General features: G+C 40.9%; 1 protein-coding gene across 2 annotated transcripts in view; it reads right to left on the reverse strand.

The window, feature by feature from the left end:
- sipa1l3 (signal induced proliferation associated 1 like 3) overlaps positions 1-22,204 on the reverse strand; it is a 144,819-nt gene extending 122,615 nt beyond the window's left edge. Inside the window, exon 1 of one of the 2 annotated variants that reach the window (XM_008113820.3) lies at positions 22,050-22,204. The gene's annotated coding sequence lies outside the window, so the exon portion shown is untranslated. The remainder of the gene's footprint in view (positions 1-22,049) is intronic. The other variant, XM_062962415.1, reaches the window with a different exon arrangement.
- Between the last annotated feature and the right edge of the window lie 1,790 nt (positions 22,205-23,994).

Raw genomic sequence — 23,994 nt, forward strand, 5'->3', positions numbered from 1 at the left:
CATAAGCATATCGTTAAAAACATAATAACAATGTTCTCTGCTGTCTTTTGAGGCAAGTAGGGCCTTACAAAGAAGTTGAAAGCTGAGGCAAGATGGCGTCTTCCTTTTCGGCCTAGCAGCGAGGGGCCAGCCTGGAAGGCCTTAAAAATGTCAGCAGAGGGGCCAAAGGGGGCCATCCGTTGTCAGTGGGTTCATGGGGTGATGTGTGTCAGGTTTGGTCCAGGTCCGGCCTTTCTGGTGGTGGCAGTGGTGTTTTGGATTACCAAAGTGTAAGCCGAGGCTGTTAACTGTCCCAAAGCTAGCATCGTTCTGAGGAGAGAAGTAGGCCGAACGAAGCCAGTTGGTAGTAGTTTTTCCCTCAGCGATCCCAGTGGCCTGTGAAAGTGGCGGCCAATCAGAGCTGGCCCATATTCCGGCTGGCCAATTAGAAAGCTGATCCATATTCTGCGAGGCCAATCAAAACGCGAGCACATATTCCGCCAGGCCAATCAAAACTCTGATACATACTCCGATTTCACTTTTATTATATATATAGATATATAGATATAGATATAGATAGATGTTTTTGTTGTCAATGTTTTCAATACATTGCGATATTTTGGTGCTTAATTCGTAAATACAGTAATTACTACATAGCATTACTGCGTATTGAACTACTTTTTCTGTCAAATTTGTTGTATAACATGATGTTTTGGTACTTAATTTGTAAAATTAGTAAAATCATAACCTAATTTGATATTTAATAGGCTTTTCCTTAATCCCTCCTTATTATCCAACATATTCGCTTATCCAACGTTCTGCTGGCTCGTTTATGTTGGATAAGTGAGACTACTGTATAGACATTAATTTCACATATGCATTTCCCCTACAATATTTGCAAGCCATATATATATGTATGTATATATGTGTGTGTGTGTATATATATATATATACACACACACACACACACACACACACACACATAGACATACATATCTATCTAGACATGTCTATAGATATTTGTGTATTCATGTCCCCCCTGTAATATTTGCAAGCCCTATATATAGGTAGGTAAGAATATATTCATATCTATCCAGACATATCTCTTTATATAGATATTAGCAGATACTTGCAAACATATGAGGGTAAATTCTTATAAAAAATAATGTATATGTATGGCTATAGATACACAGGTACATGGATCTATATGTATAAAGGATTTGCAAAGACCTGCAAACATACGAGAGCAAATTCATATATAAAATTAATGTATATAGATATATACACATATAAAGGTACATCGAGATGGCAAAATGTTTTTATGTTGAATGTTTTTATGATGAATGTTTTCTATTGTGGAATATTTTAAATTGTAAGTCGCTCGGAGCACTCTGGTGGAGAGCGACTAATTAAGAAATAAAGTGAAGTGAAGTGAAAAGCTTGCAAGGGGTTAATGCCTACATATCTGTAAGAGAGGTTAACAAATATTTCATAAGATTAAGGAATATATATTTTTCTTCTTCCTGACTTGCAAGGGTGTCTTTCTATTTTCAAAACATTCCCTTGATTAAGAGCGAGGGAGGCTTTGCAAAAGAAAACACACTGATAAGGGAGAATAGAGAAATAGATCACATATTGCAAGCAACAGCCTGCAGCAGGCTCTGTTGCTGGCCTTGACTTTGACCCGATTATAAGATGAGGAGAGGCTTTTTCAGCTCATAAATAAGGGCTGAAAAACTATGGTATGTGTTTTTCTCAGAAGAGCAGTAGTTTCACATTTGAGTTAAGAATTCTTGGATGTATACCATTCTGAGTGGCATTTTTTCATTTTGTTAATATTTAAAATGTCATATCTTGATATTTCGCTTTGTTCCTGTTTCACAGACATCCTTCAGGAAAATGTTAATTTGTCCACAAGTGACTGCCTTAGGTTTTCTGCCTCAAGAACAGTTGAAGAATATATTCAACTTCTCTACAATCTCCATTTTTTTTAGAACTTGCAAACACCTAATTTTCCCATAGCAGCTTTCCTACTTCTGGTGCATTTTCATGATAGTGTATTTTAAAGGTTTTTGGAAGGTGAGTATAATAGTCCAAAACAATATTTATAAGTCCCTTGCTTATAAAATGGCATAGCACGGCTTATAACGGGCTTATAAATAGGAAGCCCCATCTACCCATTTCTTAACCTCTTTTGGCTTCTTCAAGTCAGTTACTTTGACCTCAAGGGATCAAGAATGTTGAAAAGCTCACTTCACTAAGTACCACCCACAAATTCTGCCTAGTAAAGGAACAACCATTTACATAACCTCTCCACAATGCACTGGATACCTCCTACTTTACTGCTTTAAAGCCCTACATGGTTTGGGTCCAGGTTACCTGCAGGATCGCAGTTCTTCTGCTCAATCCGTCCTTTAGGACACTGAGGTCAGAATCCGACTACTGACTGTCACCCAGAGGACCTTTTCATTGGCCGCCTCACCTGCCAGAAGAACTCCAGCTAAATGAGGTGTCAGAACGTAAAACACAACTGAAGACCCATTTCTTCTGGCAGGCCTACTCAGTCAACTTTCAGTCATGAGTTTTGATTTATATTCTATTGCCACTATATGTCAATTCTGTAACTGTGTTTGGTATAAGTTGCGTGTTTGTATCTATGTAATTTAGTAATGTATTGTATTTTTATGTTCATTTGTTTCTTAATTTTTTGTACTCTGCCTTGAGCCATCAGGAGAGATGGGTCATCAATAAAATATTAAAATATATTTCTATATTCATTGCTGAAAAGTTAGTTTATCTACTCTCATGTGTGATGGCTACCTGTTGCCGAATCTTCACACGTAGGAGTACCTTGACTGGCTTGACCTTGAAGGAGCTGTGGGTGGCCACTGCCAACAGGGAGCTCTGGTGTGGGCTGGTTCATGAGGTCATTAAGAGTTGTAAGTGACTGAACGAATAAACAACAACACAAGGACTATCTTCAACTCCACCCCCCACCCCTCGATGGATGGTCACCTTGACGTGGTGAGGGGGCTTGTGTGTTCCAATGAACCTGCGGGCATAACCACGGGTGACACACTCCTAGGAGTGGCCACAGGGGAGGATCCAGACCAAGAACAATCCGAAGACCCAAAGACCTCAACGGCGGAGCAGGCGGAGGATAACATGGTACATGTTACAACGGCTGTGAAGGCAGAAGAAAGCTGCAACAGACTGAGAAGCCACTCTCGTTGTTAATCACACCACTGCTGGGACCTCAATGTGTGAAGACTGTGTGTTGACCGGCCGTGCACCAACCTCCACACATTAAAAAAAATCACGCACAGGCGTCTTCCAAGAAATGGAGGACCATCATCCTCGAACCACGAGGGATCGCCTAAGTATCATCAACCCCAAACCTCCTTTCATGCCTTTAGCAGGTTCCCTGCAACTGTTTTTCGAATGAGAGGCGCTTGCTTTAAAAAATAAAAAAGAGGTGCGGCTCAATTACTGGATTACAATGAATGGAATTTTAGGTCTACTTAACACCTTTTTAAAAAGTAGGAAAACACAATGCAAATGGATTATGGAGAGGATCTACATAAAGCTACTAAGTATCTGAATGAGAGACCAGTACTGATACTAAGCGCTGTAGGCTGTATTTCAGATGAATGAACTGACCCCAAACCACCTCTGAGTATTCCTTGCCTAAGAAAACCAATAAAATTCAATGGGGTTGCAGCAAATTGACAGGCACCTTGAAGGCAGATATAGAGAAAAGGAAGGATCTCATCACTGACACTGGCAGAAAAAGCCAACTAAGATTATGAAACAACTTTCCTCTGAAGAAAGGTTACAACATTTGGGACTCTGGTTTACAAAAAGGGGCATGTAATGAAGGCATGATAGAGATGCATCAAATTCTACAGTACATGGTGTGAATAAAGTATAGAGTTTTCTCCTTCTCTTATGATACTGGAACTTGGGCATCACTCAAAGAAGTATTTAATCAAGAGTCCTACTTTACCCAGGACATAATGTCATAGAATGTATTACCAGACACTGGTTGGCATCCTGTTGATTAGTCCTAACTACCGTGTTTCCCCGAAAATAAGACCTCCCCAAAGAATAAGACCTAGCAGGGTTTTGGGGGGATTGCCAAATATAAGGCCTCCCCTGAAAGTAAGACCTAGCAACTAAGGCTGCAGCAGAGTTCCATTGGGAAGCATGGCTGCCGGGCAGAACCAGCACTCATACACACACCGGAGGGAGGGAGGGAGGGAAATTGCTTGCTTTCTGTGCCTCCCTCCCTCCCTGGCTGGCCTTTCCTTGCCTGTCCCTCAGCCGAGGCTTGAAAACCTTCCGTGGCTGCTACTGCGCTGCCGTTTCTTCCTTCCTTCCGTCTCCCTCCTGGCCATGCTGCCTTGCTTCCCAGAGGCTTCTGATTGGCTCCTGGAGCCAGGGCAACGGAGGGTGGGAGGGAAGGAAGGAAGAGGGCTTTCCACTCGTCCCCAAGGCTCCTTAAAGGTACAGGAAGCATTGGGATTCTCCTCTCATCTTCCTATCCAATGCCATGAAACTGATTATTTTATACTATTATTCTATTGCCATATTATTATCATCATATTCTGTTACTATTATTATATCCCATTATTATATTATCCTATTAATATATTTTAAATCATTATATTATATTTTTCTATTATTATTATTATATCATTATATTATTATTATATTATTATTCTATTATATTTTCATATTATTATATTATAATTCTGTTATTATTAAATTCCATTTTATATTACCCTATTAATATATTTTATATCATTATATTCTATACTATTATTCTATTATATTATCATATTATTATTTTATTATTATTAGCATATTCTGTTATTATTATTATTATATCCCATTTTATATTATCCTATTAATATATTTTATATCATTCTATTCCATTCTATTATTCTATATTATCCTATTATTATTATATTATTATGCTATTCTGTCATTATATCCCATTATTATATTATCCTATTAATACTATATTATTATCACTTTCTGTTATTATTATATTCTATATTATATTATCTCATTAATATATTGTATATCATTATATTATTATTATATTATCATATTATTATTATAGTATATTATATTATTCATCATTCATAACTACATTGAAACTAGAATAGAGAGAAATCAGCGTGGAAACCTTGTGAAACCTAAACTGCAAGAGGTACCATAGATTGTTGTACATGTAAATAATGGTAGTAACAAGAAATTCTTGATAGGATTCATAGTTTGTCTGGTTATGCTGGTTTGTGATGACAACTACTTTACAGTATATAATAAATGTTCATTTTGTTGTTTAACAATAAATGTGAGCTCTTCTTCATGGAAAAATAAGACATCCCCTGAAAATAAGACCTAGTGCATCTTTGGGAGCAAAAATTAATATAAGACCCTGTCTTATTTTTGAGGAAACAGGGTAGTATATACCAATTGAATCAACTGTTGGCTATAAATTATTGGGCAGCTAAATTAAACTTGGGAGACACTCGATGGCGCAGTGGGTTAAACCACTGACCTGCTGAATTTGCTGACTGAAAGGTCAACGGTTCAAATCCAAGGAGCGGAGTGAGCTCCTGCTGTTAGCTCCAGCTTCTTCCAACCTAGCAGTTCAAAAGCATGCACATGTGAGTAGATCAATAGGTACCACTTTGGCAGGAAGGTAACAGCGCTCCATGGAGTCATGCTGGCCACATGACCTTGGTGGTGTCTACGGACAATGCTGGCTCTTCGGCTTAGAAATGGAGATGAGCACCAACCCCCAGAGTCGAAAACGACTAGACTTAACGTCAGGGAAAAACCTTTAACTTAAATTAAACTTATCCAATTGATCTATTTTATTCAGGACTAACAAAAAAAATTGGCCAATACAGTATATGGAAGGTAAGATTTTCTCTGTCTAGTAGCCTAATGACTCTCCAATATCAGAGGCAGTTTGCATCTCATTGTCAGTTGCTGACCCCTCTGTTTGTGAGTTTCTCATTCAGGTGTCCGTCTGGTCACTATAGTTTGAAAAAACAATGGTTTTTAGTGTAATCCAGTTCCAAAACGCTCACGGTTTGATCCTGATTTGATCCCAATCTAGTGCTGGTCCCTTACAACATAGTCTGGCTGCAGAGAATCCTCCCCTATTGAACATATTCATAGTGTTCTTTGAGCCACGTACCTTTAGCAGCCTGGTGAATTCACAGATCAGCACTTTCTTATGCAACCAATACAGAACAGGCACTGGACAAACAGTTGCTATTGACACAACTCAACCGCTTGTAAAGGGATTGTATTTAAAGCCACGTCAATGCTTTTAGAAAAGCTACCATTGGAATGAAAGCCATACACACAGGCAGTTAGAGGAAAGAGGGATCGTTCTAGCTAGAGAGAGGAAATCAATCCTTCCTCGTTGGGCTCTTTACAAATCACCTGCCCAGGGATAAGTGACATCTATATATATAAATGAGTGATGGCATCACGGCGACTAACAAAACAAACTACAGACCCCCCCCAACCTCAAAATTTGACAACACAACCCATCATCTACACCTCTAGGTTGATACAACAAAAAGAAAAGAAAAATAAAGTCCTATTTAGAGGGAAAGGAATAATTGTTTTTATCCAATTGCTGCCAGTTAGAGGACTAATCTCCGCCTACTTGGTCTCCTAGCAACCAACTCAGCCCAGGGGACAGGCAGACTTAGGCCTCAGGCCTCTTCCACAGATTATCTAATTTGCACTGGATTATATGGCAGTGTAGACTCAAGGCCCTTCCACACAGCTATATAACCCATTTATAATCTTATATTATCTGCTTTGCACTGGATTATCTTAACTCCGCACTACCATATAATCCACTTCAGTGTGCATTTTATACAGCTGTGAAGAAGGGGCCTTATATAGTCCAGTTCTACTGTATCAATATACAGTAGAGTCTCAGTTATCCAACATAAACAGGCCGGCAGGATAAGTGAATATGTTGGATAATAAGAAGGGATTCAGGAAAAGCCAATTAAACATCAAATTAGGTAATCGTTATACAAATGAAGCACCAAAACATCATATTATACAACAAATTTGACAGAAAAAGTAGTTCCATGAGCAGTAATACTATGTAGTAATTACAGTAGAGTCTCACTTATCCAACACTCACTTATCCAATGTTCTGGATTATCCAACGCATTTTTGTAGTCAATGTTTTCAATATATCGTGATATTTTGGTGCTAAATTCATAAATATAGTAATTACTACATAGCATTACTGCGTATTGAACTACCTTTTCTGCCAAATTTGTTGTCTAACATGATGTTTTGGTGCTTCACTTGTAAAATCATAAGCTAATTTGATGTTTAATAGGCTTTTCCTTAATGCCTCCTTATTATCCAACATATTCGCTTATCCAACATTCTGACGGCCCGTTTATGTTGGATAAGTGAGACTCTACTGTACTGTATTTACAAATTTACCACTAAAGTATCACAATGAATTTAAAACACTGACTACAAAAACATTGATTACGAAAAGGCAGACTGCGTTGGATGATCCAGAACATTGGATAAGCGAATGTTGGATAAGTGATATTCTACTTTAATATGAAATAATTACTGGGATAGAATAATGCAGAACAATATAATCTCTAAAAGCAGGACAGTAAATAAAGAGCAACACTCTGAAAGCAGGGAAATTGGAAATTCCACAAAGGAAACAATCAGGGCAGGCTAACACCTCCCAAGAAAGGATTCTTCCAGAAAGGAAGTTGAGAAGGGAGTGAAGCACCGTGTATTACCAAAGTCATTATTATTACTATCATTACTATTACTATTACTATTATTATTATTATTACTATTATTGTGTTGCGGTCAACCGTGAAAATGAATACTATCTGGCTCCAAGTATTCAAAAACACTAAAATCAGAATATATAAAAATTAATGTGGTATAATAAAACAAAACAATACAATTTCTAAAATCAGAACACTAAATAAAGAACAACACTCTGAAAATGGGAATTCCAGATAGGAAACAATCAGGGCCAGCTAACACATCCCAACAAAATATTCACTCAGGGAGGAAACAGCCAGGCTTTAAAGCTGCAAGGCCATTACATCCTAATCATTTTCCCTAATTGCAGTATTCATACTTGCCTCCAACAGACAAAAAAAACCAATCAAAAATATTGTATATTCACAACCTTTAGGAAATAATATCCCCTGATGGCGCAGCATGTTAAAGCGCTGAGCTACTGAACTTCTGGACTGAAAGGTTTGAATTGGGGGACCAGAGTGAGCCCTCACTGTTAGCCTCAGCTTCTGCCAACCCAGAAGTTCAAAAACATGCAAATATGAGTGCATCAATAGTTACTGCTCCAGCGGGAAGGTAACGCCGCTCCATGCAGTCATCCCACATGACCTTGGAGGAGTCTACGGACAACACCGGCTCTTCGGCTTAGAAATGGCTCTTCGGCTTAGAGCACCAACCCTCAGAGTCAGACATGACTGGACTTAATGTCAGGGAAAAACGTCTACCCTTTACCTTAACTACCACCAATTCCTCAATACTTTATTTCCCATACCACCATACTTCGCCACAGCAACGCGTAGCCGGGCACAGCTAGTTGTATTATATGTGGCATTTAATTCTGCCATTATGTAAGACCGCTCTGGGTCCCCCTGGGGGAGAAGAGTGGCATATAAAATAAATAAATAAATAAAGCCAGGTTAACCCTGAGAAATTGCGTCAGAACTTATTATTATTTTTGGCACATTTGTTCTAGATGCATCATTGGTGGGGTTCAGTATGCTCTCTGGCTGTAGGGTGAACTACAACTCCCATTATGGTGGGTCAAGCCCCTCAAAGCTCTCCAGTAGGTTGAGTTAGTCATAGGTGTTCTGTGTGCCAAGTTTGGACCAGGTTTATTATCAGTGGATGTCATAGTTTCCCTGCCTGTGGGTGAACTATAACTCCCAGAAAGGAAGGTCAGTTCCCCCCAAATCCCTCCTCCCTTAAAAGACCATCAAATGATGAATAAGGCCCTTAGCGAAGGAAAAATCCCCGACTCTTGGAAGCAAGCAGAAATAATCTTGATTCATAAAGAGGGATCGGATCCCAGCAATGTAAGGAACTATCACCCAATTTCGCTATTAAATAATGACTATAAAATCTATACAAAAATATTAGCGGAAAGATTTTCAAATTTTTTAAAAGACTGGATTTCAGAAGATCAGGTAGGTTTCCTACCCACACGTAGTACAAAGGATAATATTAGGATTATTCTTGACGCGATAGAGTACTACGACCAAAACCACCAAAGAGAAATTGGCTTTCTAGCCTTAGATGCGGAGAAAGCGTTAATTGGGATTTTTTTCAAAATATTATTTAAAGAATTAGACATTGGAAATCAATTTTAAATGGAATTCAGGCAATCTACTCAAATCAATTTGCAAGAATTAAAATAAATGGTCTACTTACAGATAAATTTGAGATACAATAAGGAACTAGACAGGGATGTCCACTGTCCCCCTTAATTTTTATATTTATGTTAGAAATTTTAATGAGATCAATAAAAAAAGTGGAAAATTTAAAGGGTGTTAAAATAGGCAATCAGGAGATCAAAGCACGTGCCTTTGCAGACAACATGATTTGTATTTTGGAAAACCCAAAGGATAGTATTAGAGACTGGCTAAATAAGATAGAGGAATATGGTGTACTGGCTGGATTTAAAATAAACAGGGAAAAAACAGCAGTCCTCACAAAAACATGACTAAAAAAAGACAAGAAGAGATGCAGGACATCTCGGGTTTAAAAATCGCCAAAAAAATTAAGTATCTAGGAATCTGGATGGCAAGTAAAAATAATCAATTACTAGAGTTAAATTACGGGGCAAAATGGCGGGAGATAAAAAAAAGATATGGAGGGATGGAAATATCGAAATCTAACGCTTTTGGGGAGAATAGCTACAATTAAGATGAATGTCCTACCCAAATTATTATATCTATTCCGTAACATCCCTATAATCAGAAGTAAAAAATTATTTAATGAATGGAATCGGGAAATAAAAAAATTTATATGGCAAAATAAAAAAACCCAGAATTAAATTCACAACAATGATTACCCCGAAAGAAAGAGGAGGTTTCGACCTACCGAACCTACAACTATATCACGATGCGTGTGCTCTGGAATGGATAATAGACTGGGTTAAGTTGGAAAAAATTAAAACACTAACTTTAGAGGGTCACGACTTGCGATGGGGATGGCACGGGTACTTATGGCAGGACAAAGTAAAAATTGATAAACAATTTGGAAATCACTTTATCAGATCGGCTTTAAATGCAAATTGGCAAAAATATAAACGTTACCTATATGAAAAAACTCCCCTCTGGTACTCCCCACTTGAAGCATCTCAACGTAGACTACTTGGATGGCAAAAGTGGCCGACATATAAGGATGTTATTAAAAAAAGGACATATAACGGGAGATATACCCCCTATAAAAGAATGGGAGGAAATTCAAAAAGACTATAAGAATATTACATTGCTCCATTATTACCAATTAAAAGAATGCTATAAAAAAGATAAAGTAATAGGCTTTAACATAACATCTAATTTTTGGGACAACCTTCTCAAAAGAGAAAAGAAAATCATAACCGTATTATATAACAAACTATTAGAATGGAACACGGAGACTGAAATTATAAAAGAATCAATGACAAAATGGTCCAGAAATTTGGGCAGGCCCATAACAATGGATGAATGGATTATTATTTGGAATAAAAGATAAAAATGTGTTATTCAATTGAGCTAAAAGAAAATTGGTTAAAAACAGTGCATAGGTGGTACCTGACCCCAAAAAATTAGGATATATGTATAATGATAGAAATAACATATGCTGGCACTGTAAGATGCAGGTTGGATCATATTTCCACATGTGGTGGAACTGTAAGGTAATAAAAAAATATTGGAGGACAATACATAAGGAATGTAAAAAGATTCTTAAAATGGAATTTGACTGCAAACCAGACTATTATTTATTAGGATTATGTAACCCTAAAAAAGATAGTGAAGCAAATTTGGAAATTGAAAAAGAAAACAAAGAGAAAATATTCACCTACGCCATTAAAGCAGCTAGAATAGTACTAGCAAGGAATTGGAAACGCGGGAAGGAACTCACTAAAGAGCAGTGGCTGGAGAAGTTAATGGACATTAAAAACATGGACAGATTGACTTTCTTGACAAAAAAAGCCACTGGAAGACCTATGAGAGAAACGAACTGGCTACCTTTAGAAGAATACCTGCAAGAAGAGACAACTTGTTGAAACAATCAAGACTAAGAACGGAAGTTAGAAGATCGGAAGTCTATATCCCCCCCTTACTCCCCCCCCCCCCCGTTAGGGTTCTCCTTCCCGAGAATTTTACCTCTCTTACCTCCATCAATTCCCCCCCTTCCCTCCCCAACCCCCCTCTCTCCCCCACAGTTTTCCCTTAGACTATCTCCCTCAACTGTAACATTGCAAAAATTCAATAAAAATATTTCAAAAAAAAAGACCATCAAATGTATATGTCAAGATCTAATTTGATCCAATTGGATCAAAGTTGCATCTATAAAGGAGGAAAGAGGACTAGGCTGACTAGCCCTGATCTGTTGTTCCAAGATTGAGATGGCAAAGCTTAAGGCAGACCTTACCAGACCAACTGGAACTTCTGGTGTCTCTTCATCTAGACCCCAGGGGCAGAGGGCTAATCTGTTTGCTGAATATACATACTAGCAACACAAGATCTCTATCACTATTGGAGTCATTACTTCAGCCAACTCACGGAGTGAAGGAGAAAGTCACCACAGGCACTAAAGGCAATAAACAGTGGGAGAAATGTTTCCATCAATCCTGAACTTCAGGTAAACTCTCCCTCAGACGTTCCTGCTTTCTGCTGACAGCTTTACCTTTACAATGTAAGACGTGAGAGGTCCAACTTGCAAAAACCACTTGCTCATCAGCAAAAGAACCTGGAAGTCTGGCCTCAACCAGTTCTTCCAAGAACCTGCAACATTCTGATCCTTCCATGCCTTCACAAACACACACACACACAGTAACAATCCAAGCACAGGTTCTCACCCGTTGCAGTCAAACTAACTACTTTTCATGCCAAAGCTGCCAGCATTCAAAGCTAATTCCAAGAAGATTGCCTACTGAGCAGAAGGAAAGGTGACCCACCTTACGAAGAACTTGTGGCAAATCCCTGCTCCATCAGATTCACTCAGATGCCTTGAACTGGAAGCTGACTCTTTAGGATAAAACTGCCCAGATGGTACAGTTATGGAGTCTGAACGGAACACACAGATGAAGACACATGCAGAGAAGAGGACAAAACTGGCACATGGCTAAGGATGCTGCTGATTTGCCAGCAGCCACAGGCCAAGGGCGCTTCTAGGACAGTGCAAAGATGGATTTGTTGGCCCACACCTCCCTTCACAATTATTATTTGTGTTTTGTTATATGCCTACAATTATTACCAGTGGGGATCTCCCATCTCCTGTTTACTCCACAAAGTACAATTATTTTTAGGTGTCTGTTCTAAAGACTGGTTGTATCCTCTGTTTTGTGAATCAGCAGCACTGCCAAAAATTACATCCCAAGAGCAGGGCTCCCCATCCTCAACTATTAAAGCCTTTACCTATTTGGCATCGGCATTGCTAGGTCTGCTGAACAACATGTATATATCAATGCATGTTGTGAAGAAAATGGAATTTTATATCTCATATATACTAACCCTGGAGTCATCTATTGAAGCTGCATGGTGGGAGATTCAGCACAGATAAAAAGAAACCCTTTACACAACACATACAGTAAAGCTGTGGAATGTGTTGTCAAAAGATATAGTAGGGGTACAAAAATGAGACAGCTTCCAAAGGAAATCGTACAAATTCAGAGGCTGGAGCAATGGGCACTCACTGCGTATGCTTTCTCTTACCAGGCAACCAAAAGTATGCACAAAGCAGTCTACACAAATATTTTGGGGAAGACTTTGTTCAATTCAAACAATACTCTGTTTTAACTGCTTTAACAAACTTGCATATTATCTTGCACCATCTCCCCTATTTCACTCTCAGGTGCCTGCAATGGGAATATTTGGTAGGTAAGCTGTCAAAGACAGAACGCCACAAGATAAAAGATAACAGAGTTTATTGGAGTTACAGAACCAAAAATGCCCGTAAAAGACAAGGGCTAGGCAAACACTGGCCTTAAAAGTAAAAAGAGACAAGAAAAACGTTCAAAAGATAAACCGAATTAAACCGGAGTTTAATTCGGACTAAATCAAAACAGCTTGCTTCAGCCTGGGATTAAACAAACAGAAGCCGGTGAACAAAAGGTTCAAAAGAATGCAACTAATTGGCAGCAGATGCTTCTCTGCTGCCAAAAACTATGTTTGAGTAACTTTAGAAGTTACTCCTCCACACAGCAGGCAAATTCCCAATACAAACACAGCAGACGAGGGTTGAAGCAGTCAGCGTAGTCCCAGTCCGTTCCGAAGGTCGTAAGGCAGATGCAGACGTTTGTTGTTCACCAGTTCCAACGACAGACACAGGTAGGAGAATCCGAGGCCGTAGTCAGTTCAGTCCGTAAATCCAGAGTAGCAGATGGCGTCCGTCAAGAAGACGACGGAAGGTCAAAGGTAGTCAGCAAACGAATCACACCCGTCTTCAGGAAAACTTCCCACACAGATCCCAAGCGTTCGTCCAGATTACCTTGCCCAACGCAATTTGCAATTGCTCCCAAACCCCATTTTATGCCAGTTACAAGTCCTCATCGCTATCAGCTGTTCTCCTTAGCCCGGGCGTTTCCTCATCACTTTCCTCATCAGAACTGGAACACCTCTGACTACTCCCCACAGCATCCCCAGCTGTGGATCCCGTCCCATCCCTCCAGCTTGTCCACGGGTCTAATCCTGAAGGTCCCCAATCGTCTTCCATAGTATCATTGCCAGTGGCACCCAAATCCTCCCTTACCCGAGTCCATTCCATATCATCTTCTTCCGAGCTAACCACCTCTTCCTCCATTCTCTCAGTAAACCCCTCAAAAGAATCTTCGTCAGATGGTTCTGCAAAGATATCTCGCAGCCGCTTCCTTTCTCGTTCCTCGAGAGTATCTGACTCTCGAGGAGTCTTACGCCCACGTCTCCCAGTAGTAGAGCCATGAGGCTCAACCATAACATAAGCACTGCAGGGAGTGGCTGTTTGTTTAAGGACAACTGCCCCTGAAGAGTCACTTGTATACCTTTAAATCAAACAGAACTCTCCCATTTAAAGTCTGGCTTTGGTTTTTTTTTTTTCTTCTTACATGCAACGCTTGTCCTGCTCAGGGGGAAAATAGAAAATGTTTCTGTATAGCACCTGGGGAGTTCTTTCTCCCACCCTGGACATTTCACAGATATATAAACCCCACGTGCCTAGTTTCCAAACATACCTCACAATCTCTGAGGATGCCTGACATAGATGTGGGTGAAATGTCAGGAGAGAATGCTTCAACATAGCCATTCAGCCCGGAAAACTCACAGCAACCCATCTGTCCTTATGTTACAGATTTTGTATGGATTCACAATTATGGGCTCACACTCTTGATCCCCCTTTGCAGCACTTGAAAGTATAGGAGGATGCCATGTGCATGATCTTGCCAGGTGGCTGGAGTTGTCAAGGAGCTCTTGACTGAATCAAACCTAATGATTTTTTACATTATTCTCACAGAGGCAATATCATCAGTAGTAGCAGATGACTGTACCTCTCCCCAAATGGCATTTTAAATTATGGACTGAACAACAGATGGATCCTACACAACTAGAGCTGTGTCCTACAGTTGTCATAGTCCTTTCTGAATGTTTTGTACTGCAGCAATGCTTTAATCCCTCAAAGCCGTGCCTGAAGGCCTAAAAGCTGGAACTCAATGGAGTTGAAGACACACCTTCCCCGCACAGGCGTTATAATGCGATGAGGGACATCTTCAAAAGAATAATGTTGTTTGTGAACACCTGCTAGGTGGTTTTAGGATTAAAATTTCATCCTTATTGGGACAGCTGGGGATCTGGAAGTAAAGCTTTCAAGTCCCTCATGTTGAGTTGTCTGCAAAGGTGGCAAGGAGCCATATGTGTTCCCACAACCATCAGATAAATATGAGTACACCTCATGTTCAGTTGATGTCCAACTTCTGGATGCAAAAAAAAACAATGGAGTAGGCTGTAATGTTAAGTGTATGCTAGATAACATCAGGGCATAAATTAAAAAAAACCTATTTAGTCAACTGCCAACTTTTGGGTAGGTAGCTGGACCACAAATTCACCCTTCATATGCCTTTCTTCAATCTATCCAGCTCTTAAGCACTTAAACCCATTTAGGGAGTTGGGCATTTGACGAATAACACAAGAGAAAGATGATGTTGTGGCAGAAGAGTCAGAAACATCCAGATAAAGGGCTAAGAAAGAGGTCCAGGAGCCTGTGGATTCAGAAGAGGTTGTTAGTGGACCGAATGTATCATTTTGAAATGGGATCCACCCATTCAAAGGACAATGCCTCACTACAGCAAATTGATCTAGAAAATACAGTTAACCCAACTGCACCCAAATTCACGCACTCCGGCATACCATATATGCAATAAACATTGTCATGGAAGTCTAAAACCATTAAATATAGAGATTTGGTCATGATTATCAGAGGACAATCTGTACTTTGGTCTCGGCAATTTCATTTGAAGGCCACTCAATTTCCAACAGGACTTACAGTGAACCACATGTTAAAGACATCTTTCAGAAAACAGCTCAAAAGTTTGTCACATCAGATCAGCCATTATATGTAAACCCTCCAGGTACAGTAGAGTCTCACTTATCCAAGCCTCACTTATCCAAGTTTCTAGATTATGCAAGCCATTTTTGTAGTCAATGTTTTCTATTTATCATGATATTTTGGTGCTAAATTCGTAAATACAGTAATTACAACATAACATTACTGCGTATTGAACTACCTTTTCTGTCAAATTTGTTGTATAACATTATGTTTTTGGTGCTTAATTTGTAAAATCATAACCTAATTTGATGTTTAATAGGCTTTTCCTTAATCCCTCCTTATTATCCAAGATATTCGCTTACCCAAACTTCTGCCGGCCCGTTTAGCTTGGATAAGTGAGACTCTACTGTATTCCCAAACAAAACTGAAAAACAGGTCATGCCCACCAAAATATTTAAAAACACATGTCATCTGATTTGATCCACTGTGTTTTCAAGCATCTGAAGATGAATTCTGACAAACATCTTAAAACACAGGCATTCAATAAGACAAGTGATTTCCATGCCACCATTTCTTGGGAGTTTCTGGTCATTTCCTGATAGAACCCATACCAAGGGAATAGGTCGTAAACAATTCAGAAGTTACATGACAGAGATCCTAAGGATCATAAAGGCAAACATCTGGAATAAATTTGGTGCCACCCCATCACTTGTGAACAGGTTTTAAACCTCATCATGGCTATATCCACATGGGACAATAAGACAGAATTCTAGCTTACAATGAAAGAGTCGCACGCTAATATACAGAGCTCTTATTCACTTCTATTTTTTTCTTCCCTATCAGTATGACCACCAAATTAATCAAAATCCCAAATGGACATTGTGGCTTACTACCAAAGCTAAATCAGAAAAATGAGGAACAAATTCCTGTCTGGAATTCTGGCTAGCGAGGTAAGCAACAAGCCAGGATTCTGAGTCGAGAAAATCTACTAAACCATTTTTTCCCAATAGTAATTTGAGTAGCAAAATTTAAGAGTAAACCAACCAAATGGGCTATATGAATTAACAGCCTGTTCTGATCTATAATTCCATGCAAATACATCCATCACACTTCAAGCTCATCAGATTAGCCTCCATTTGACAGGCCCATTCTCTTTTCTCTGCCTTTTTAGTAAAAAAATATATACAGTAGAGTCTCACTTATCCAACATAAACGGGCCAGCAGAACGTTGGATAAGCAAATATGTTGGATAATAAGGAGAGATTAAGAAAAAGCCTATTAAACATCAAAATAGGTTGATTTTACAAATTAAGCACCAAAACATCATGTTGTACAACAAATTTGACAGAAAAAGTAGTTCATTACACATTAATGCTATGTAATAATTACTGTATTTACTAATGAGCACCAAAATATCATGATATATTGAAAACATTGACTACAAAAATGTGTTGGATAATCCAGAAAGTTGTATGAGTGAGACTCTACTGTAGCTTGCACCTAGTCTGTGAACATTTTAAGCCAAACCAATGAAAGGTATGATTGAGCTCACAATCCCTGCCTCTTCTCACTATAATAGGAAACCAGTTAACAGGTTTGCTGATCCCAAACACAGGTTTACAGGCCTTTATCAGGCCCCTATTATCTGTGTCCCTTGGAAGGTAAACAATCCCAATCTTCTCAGGCACTCAGGGGATTTTCCAAGCCCTTCATTGCCTGCTCTAAGAGCCACTTTCCTCTCCTGGCAAGTGCCTGCTGTGTTCCAACATGTCCATGAAAACAAAAGGGGGTTATTAAGCCCGTGGCTGAGTGTCCCCTGTCCCTAATGCTGTAAATCCCCCTGCCTTTGCCTGCTGCCTCCCCCTCCCCTCATTCACTGCACAGCTGTTCCTTTCACAGTATAATAGAGCCAGTACCTCCAGGCAAAGTTGGCAAGTTTAAAATCTTCCTATTGAGTGTCAGTTTGTCCATTCAGCTTCCTTTTAGCTGATTCAGTTCTCTGACAACACTGACTCTTTGATTCCTGTCTCACTGGCAAATCTGACCCACAGAGAATACCAAAAGAAGATAGATAAGGGAGCGATCACCTAGACTAGTCTTGGACCCAACTTCTTGCCAGGAGTTGTGTTTTGGCAAGTCCGCTCTAAGGAGATTCAGTGCATTCTTCACTAAGTTCACTCGATAGCACAAATGTATCCCTTTGTAGTTAGTGATTCAGGACCATTATGATAAAACCTTGGCCAAAGTCACAAGGGAGTGAAAGCTCCTGCCAAACCTGGGGTTGTAATCAGAATAATCGCTGTTCCTCTTGCAGTCAGAGAGAAACCCTGCACCTTTGGCCAAGCAAAGGTTACACAAGAGATTAACCCCCCACCACACCTCCAACAGCTACATGTGTAAACCTACCTGGGGAGAAATATCTGTCCAAACACTCTTCCACGAAGCAGATCAGGTCTGAAGACAAGCTCCTCCTTACCACTAATCTCACCTCACACAGACACTACTGGAGAGCGCAAAACAAAACCCCAACTGGGAACAAAGCACCCCTACACATCCTCTCGGGCAATATCCGACCCAGCCTGAATAGCCGATTGTCTGCAAAATTAGGTCAGTTAAACCCCACAGAGGCTCGCAATGGGGAGAAGCGGCACTTTGTTCCACAATCCCAACACCCACATAGCTAGGCATGTAAACGCACACCTCAAATCTGCCCGGGATAATAGAAGAAAACAAGGCTGAGAAGTGAGCAATGTGATGACATAAAGAGTGAAAGCTCTGGCATAGTCTTGCAGCTTCCTTGCTCCTCTGATATTTATATACCTGGCCTTCATATGATCTTATTCTTGCGGGGATGGGGTTTTCAGTGGCAAGAGTAGCTACTCAAACCCAGGGCCATTCCACACTACCTTTTATCCCAGGATCTGATCCCAGATTGTCTGCTTTAAATTGGAATATATGAGTCTCCACTGCCAAAAAACCTGGGATAAACAGATAATCTGGGATCAGATCCTGGGATATAGGGGCGGTGTGGAGGGGCCTTCAACAGCTTTATGGCCTCCTCCATTGTTCCAGTGCAACCAAAAGCACTGATATCCCATTATCAGCATCAATAGGAACACACTGTCTAGATCAGGCATGGGCAAACCGCCTTCTGGGTGTTTTGGACTTCAACTCCCACAATTCCAAACAGCCAATAGGAACTGTGGGAGCTGAAGTCTAAAACACCTGGCGGGTCGACGTTTGCTCATGCCTGGTCTAGATTGAGGGAAGCTATAGTTCTGCTTCTATTCTGCTTTGGCCACATCTGATATGCAATAGCTTTGTGTCAAGTTCTGGGCACCAACATTCAAGGATATGGACAAACTAGAAGGAGTCCAGAAAAGTGTGTCCAAAAGGTCTGGATGTCATGAATCCCTATGAGAAGGGATCCCAGCTGAATCTGTTTAATTTGCACAAGAGGAGAATGAGGAGGCATAGTAGCCATGTTTAAATATTGGAAAAGATGTCACACTGAGGAAAAGGCAAGATTGTTTTTTCCCCCCATAGAGAGCAGGACATAGAGTGATGGATTCAAATTGCAGGGGAAAGTTTCCAGCTAAACATTAGGAAGAACCTCCTGATGGTAATGGCTGTTTGACAGTAAAGTATTGTAGGAAATTACAACCTTCTTCAAGCATCCTCTAATAATTTGTTTATTTATAATCCTGCTGCTTATCTATTGTATATATCAGGGGTCCCCAAACTTTTTAAACAGGGGGCCAGTTCACAGTCCCTCAGACCGTTGGAGGGCCGGACTATAGTTTTAAAAAAAAACAATGAACAAATTCATATGCACACTGCATATATCTTATTTTTAGGAAAAAAACAAATACAGCCTCAATGTTAATAATAATCATAATAAAAAATAACAAAGAAGGTTGGAAGAGACCCCTTGGGCCATTAAGTCCAACCCCCTTCTGCCTTTGTGCACCAAAAACACAAGTAAAGCACCCCTGACAGATGGCCACCCAGCTTCAATGTTGTAAATAAATAATAATAATAATACATCACACAGTCCTAAATTCTTGGGAAGTGTTCAACTTGTGATTTTATGATACGAAATCCAGCACATATATCTTGTTTGCTGTGTTATACTGTGCCTTTGTGTCAATAATAATAATAATAATAATAATAATAATAATGGTTGGAAGAGACCCCTTGGGCCATTAGTCCAACCCCTTTGTGCACCAAAAGCATTAGCAAAGCACTCCTCAATAATTAATTATTAATTAAATAATAATGAAAATACCATTATAAACAAGCAAAGCTTTGGAAGGTGCGTACCAGGAGAGGGAGGAGGCAGGAAAGGCGTGCACTTTTGCCTCCTCCCTCGTGCTGCATGTGCCTTCCTCAGTAGAGGAGGGAGCCGCCGCCGCGGGGGCCGGATAAATGACTTCGATGGGCCGCATGTGGCCCCTGGGCCTTAGTTTGGGGACCCCTGGTATATATATTCTGAGGTGCAGCTTTTTTTTTCTTGCTCTATGTTTTTCCTGAGAAGTTGTGGGAGGGGCTGCAGATCATGTGATTTCCTCTGAGCAGAGTACAGACTCCAAAAGATTTCTTTAGATTTTGGGACTGCTCAGATAGCAGACTTACTTTCTCAAACATATATGTAACTGACTGATAAGTTGTATACCTGTATATGCTGAGCACATGAAGGTTGTGAGTAAACCAAATGTTATTTTTACCAAAATCTACTTTATTTCGTCTCCTGAGTACATAATATAAAACAAGTAGATATATTTTTGGGTACTGAAAAACACTTCTGAAGAACAGCTATTTTTATGCACTGGCATATTCTCTGTTTCCTAACAGTCCAAAGACAACAAATTCTTCAGTCTAATAAGTGAAGTCAATTGCCTTGCATAATTATATTTGGTTAATAAAGGTAAAGGTTTCCCCTGACGTTAACTCTAGTGTCCGACTCTAGGGGTTGGTGCTCATCTCCATTTCTAAGCCGAAGAGCCAGCGTTGTCCATAGACACCTCTAAGGTCATGTGGTCAGCATGGCTGCATGGAGCGCCGTTACCTTCCTGCCGGAGCGGTACCTATTGATATACTCACATTTGCATGTTTTCAAACTGCTAGGTTGGCAGAAGCTGGGGCTGATTCAAACCGCTGACCTTTCGGTTTAATCCGCTGCACCGCTGGGTATATATTCGGTTATATGCCACTTTAAAAGATTCTACTCAAACGAGTTTAAGCCTATAAATACCATTCACTAAAAGGTGATGATCTCTAAAAGGCCATGTTTTTCTAAAAAACATGCTGCCTCAGAGCTTGGTGGAGTCTTCTTTAGTTGGATGGCAATTTCTTGGAAGGGCTTGGATGGTGCCTTTCTGCCTGAAAGAATGGGGTTGGAATAGATGGCCCTTGAGGTTCTCTTCCTACACCAAAATTGTACTCAGACCCAGCTGCCTCCATTTCTTTCTTCCTTCGGTGCCACTAAAAGTTTCCCTTCCACTATGGGAAGGGGGAAAAGGAAGGGGCTGAGGCTGTCAAGAATGGTGGAAGTTGAAGTCCAAAACACCTGGAGGGCCCAAGTTTGCCCATGCCCTGTCTACACTGCCAGATAATCTGGGATAAGAAGAAAATCTGGGGTCAGGTCCAGTATGGAAGGGGCCCAAGAGGGAGGAAAGCCACAGGCGTTCTCTTCCCACAAGGGATGCTGAAGGCCCAGCAAGGGAGCCAATGGGGAAAAAAGGATGGAGGGAAAGAGAGCTCGCGCGGGGGCTGCTGGGAGTCGTAGTCTCTCCCATGCCCTCCGGCCATAACTAATGAAGCAATCCTCCACTCAGTAAGCCTCAAAAGGTGCCACCACATCCCTTCGCGTTCCGATCCAAGCTAACCTTGCTCTGCCTTTGAATCAAATCATTTGAATCTAATCAACAGCCCTGCAACCCTTCCTGCAGGAGACTACAATTCCCAGGATCCACTATGCCTAAGGCAGCAGTAAATATATATGGGGTGGTGAAAGTGGTGGTGGGAGGAGGAAGCCATATCGACAAGGGGGAAATTGGCAGGCAGGAGGCGTTGAGGAACGATGAGGGAAAAGAGGAGGATTTTGAAGACAGGAAGAAATGAGAGCGAAAGAATTAAAAATATACACTCGAGGAGAAAGGCACATATCTCTATGTATTCCCCCCTGTTCTCCCCCATGGGAGGAATGGTTTCGCCCAACGGTCGCCAGGCACAGCGGGAGGGGGGACAGAACGAGGGAGCTCACTTACCTGGCGCGCGCCTGTAGGGAGACGGGTGAGAGAACGCGGCGCGAGGACAACGGAAGAAACCGCTGCGAGTGGAAGCGAGAACCAGAGGCGCTTCCCTGCCTCTCTCTCTCCTCCTCCTCCTCCTGCCTACTTCTCTCTCAAGCTCTGAAAGGGGGCGGGGCCCGGAAAGCCACGCCCATTTCCCGTTTCCCTCCCTCCCGAAGCTGAGAGTGAGCTCGAGTGGGCGGTGAAAGGAGAAAGCCCCGCCCCACTTTCCGGCTCCGCCTTCTTTTCCCCTGCTCCTCGTGTCTGGCGTGTAGGCGGAGGAGGGAGCTTGGGGATGGTAATGTCATGGGTAAAGGAGCCTTCGGTGGCGCAACAGATTAAACCACTCAGCTGCTCAACTTGCTGACGGAAAGGTCGGTGGTTCGAACCCAGGGTGCGGGGTGAGCTCCCGCTGTTAGCCCCAGCTTCTGCCAACCTATTTATTTATTTCTTTGTGTACAATATTTCTATCCTGCCTTTCTCTACCCCGAAGGGGACTCAAGGCAGCTTTACATAAAAGGCAGTTAGCTATTTGATGCCTTGACAACAATACGGCATTAAAAGACATTTAAAAAAATAATAGAATACAAGTAAAACAATTAAAAACATTTTTAAAAACCATACAATCACATAATCCATAAGCATAAACCAGGTCATTCTTATAGTCATAACATGTTTGTTTATTGCACAGGTTCTCTAGCAGTTCGAAAACATGCAAATGTGAGTAGATCAATAGGTACTGTTCCAGCGGGAAGGTAACGGCACTCCATGCGATCATGCCGGCCACATGACCTTGGAGGCATCTATGGACAATGCCGCCTCTTCAGCTTTGAAATAGAGATGAGCACCAACACCCAAATTAGGAAATGACTGCACTTAAAGTCAGGGGAAACCTTTACCTTCAGGCCTGTAGCGAGGGGGTGGTTTTAGGGGTTCAACCCCCCCCCCGAAATTTTTCAGGTTATAAAAAAAATCTGGTTTACTCATGAATTTTAACTGGTTAACCAAATCCCCATGCTAAGTCTATGCGACACAAAACATTAAGAGTCCCCCCAGGCACTATCTCAAGCAGATATTGACAGGTTTGTAGTGGGGCGGGATGTGTGCTAGGGGTTCAAAACCCCCCTCCCCCAATTTTCAAAACCCCTCCCGAATTTTTTTTATGGCTACGGCCCTGTTTACCTTTACCTATCTTTTTGGCATCTACACTGTAGAGTTAATGCAGTTCGATACCACTCCAACTGCCATAACTGAATGCTATGAAATCCTAGGAGATGTGCTTCAGCAGAAAAGACTAAAGATATTGTAAAATTACAACTCCCATGATTCCATAGCATTCAGCCATGGCAGTTAAAGTGGTGTCAAACTGCATCAATTCTACAGTGTAGATGTACCCTATACCTTCCCAGGCTCGGAGGACTGAAGGCGTTTCCTACCTTGACACAAAGCGAATACCTTTCTGCTGCAAGGGCCACCATATCAGCCGGCTTCTTCTGGCTCTCAGCCACAAAGAAGGCAGAAAATCGAGTCCAGCCGGTTCCTCACCGAGGATCTTCCATCTGGATTTGCAGAGTGGGGCTGATGGAAAGAAAAGAAAGACATTGACTGAACATGCACGGCCCGGGGCTGGCGGAGAGGAAGAGAGGAAGGGCGCCAGGTCTTTTATTCAATGAGCAGGAGAAAAGTTGGCAAACCTACTAAACAGCACCTGGGAAACAACCACAAGGGCCATTCTCTCTTTATATTTTCTTATTAGGATTTTCATGCCAGCGGGGCCTTGGAAGACAATGTCACTTGCACGAAAGGAGAAGCACCCAGGCCCTATCTACACTGCTGTGTAATGCTATTTGTAACAGCATTGTAAGGTCACTGTAGACCAGGCATAAACAAACTTCAGCCCTCCAGGTGTTTTGGACTTCAA

The sequence above is a fragment of the Anolis carolinensis genome, unplaced genomic scaffold (genome assembly GCF_035594765.1).
Source record: "Anolis carolinensis isolate JA03-04 unplaced genomic scaffold, rAnoCar3.1.pri scaffold_10, whole genome shotgun sequence".
Classification (NCBI taxonomy): Eukaryota; Metazoa; Chordata; class Lepidosauria; order Squamata; family Dactyloidae; genus Anolis; species Anolis carolinensis.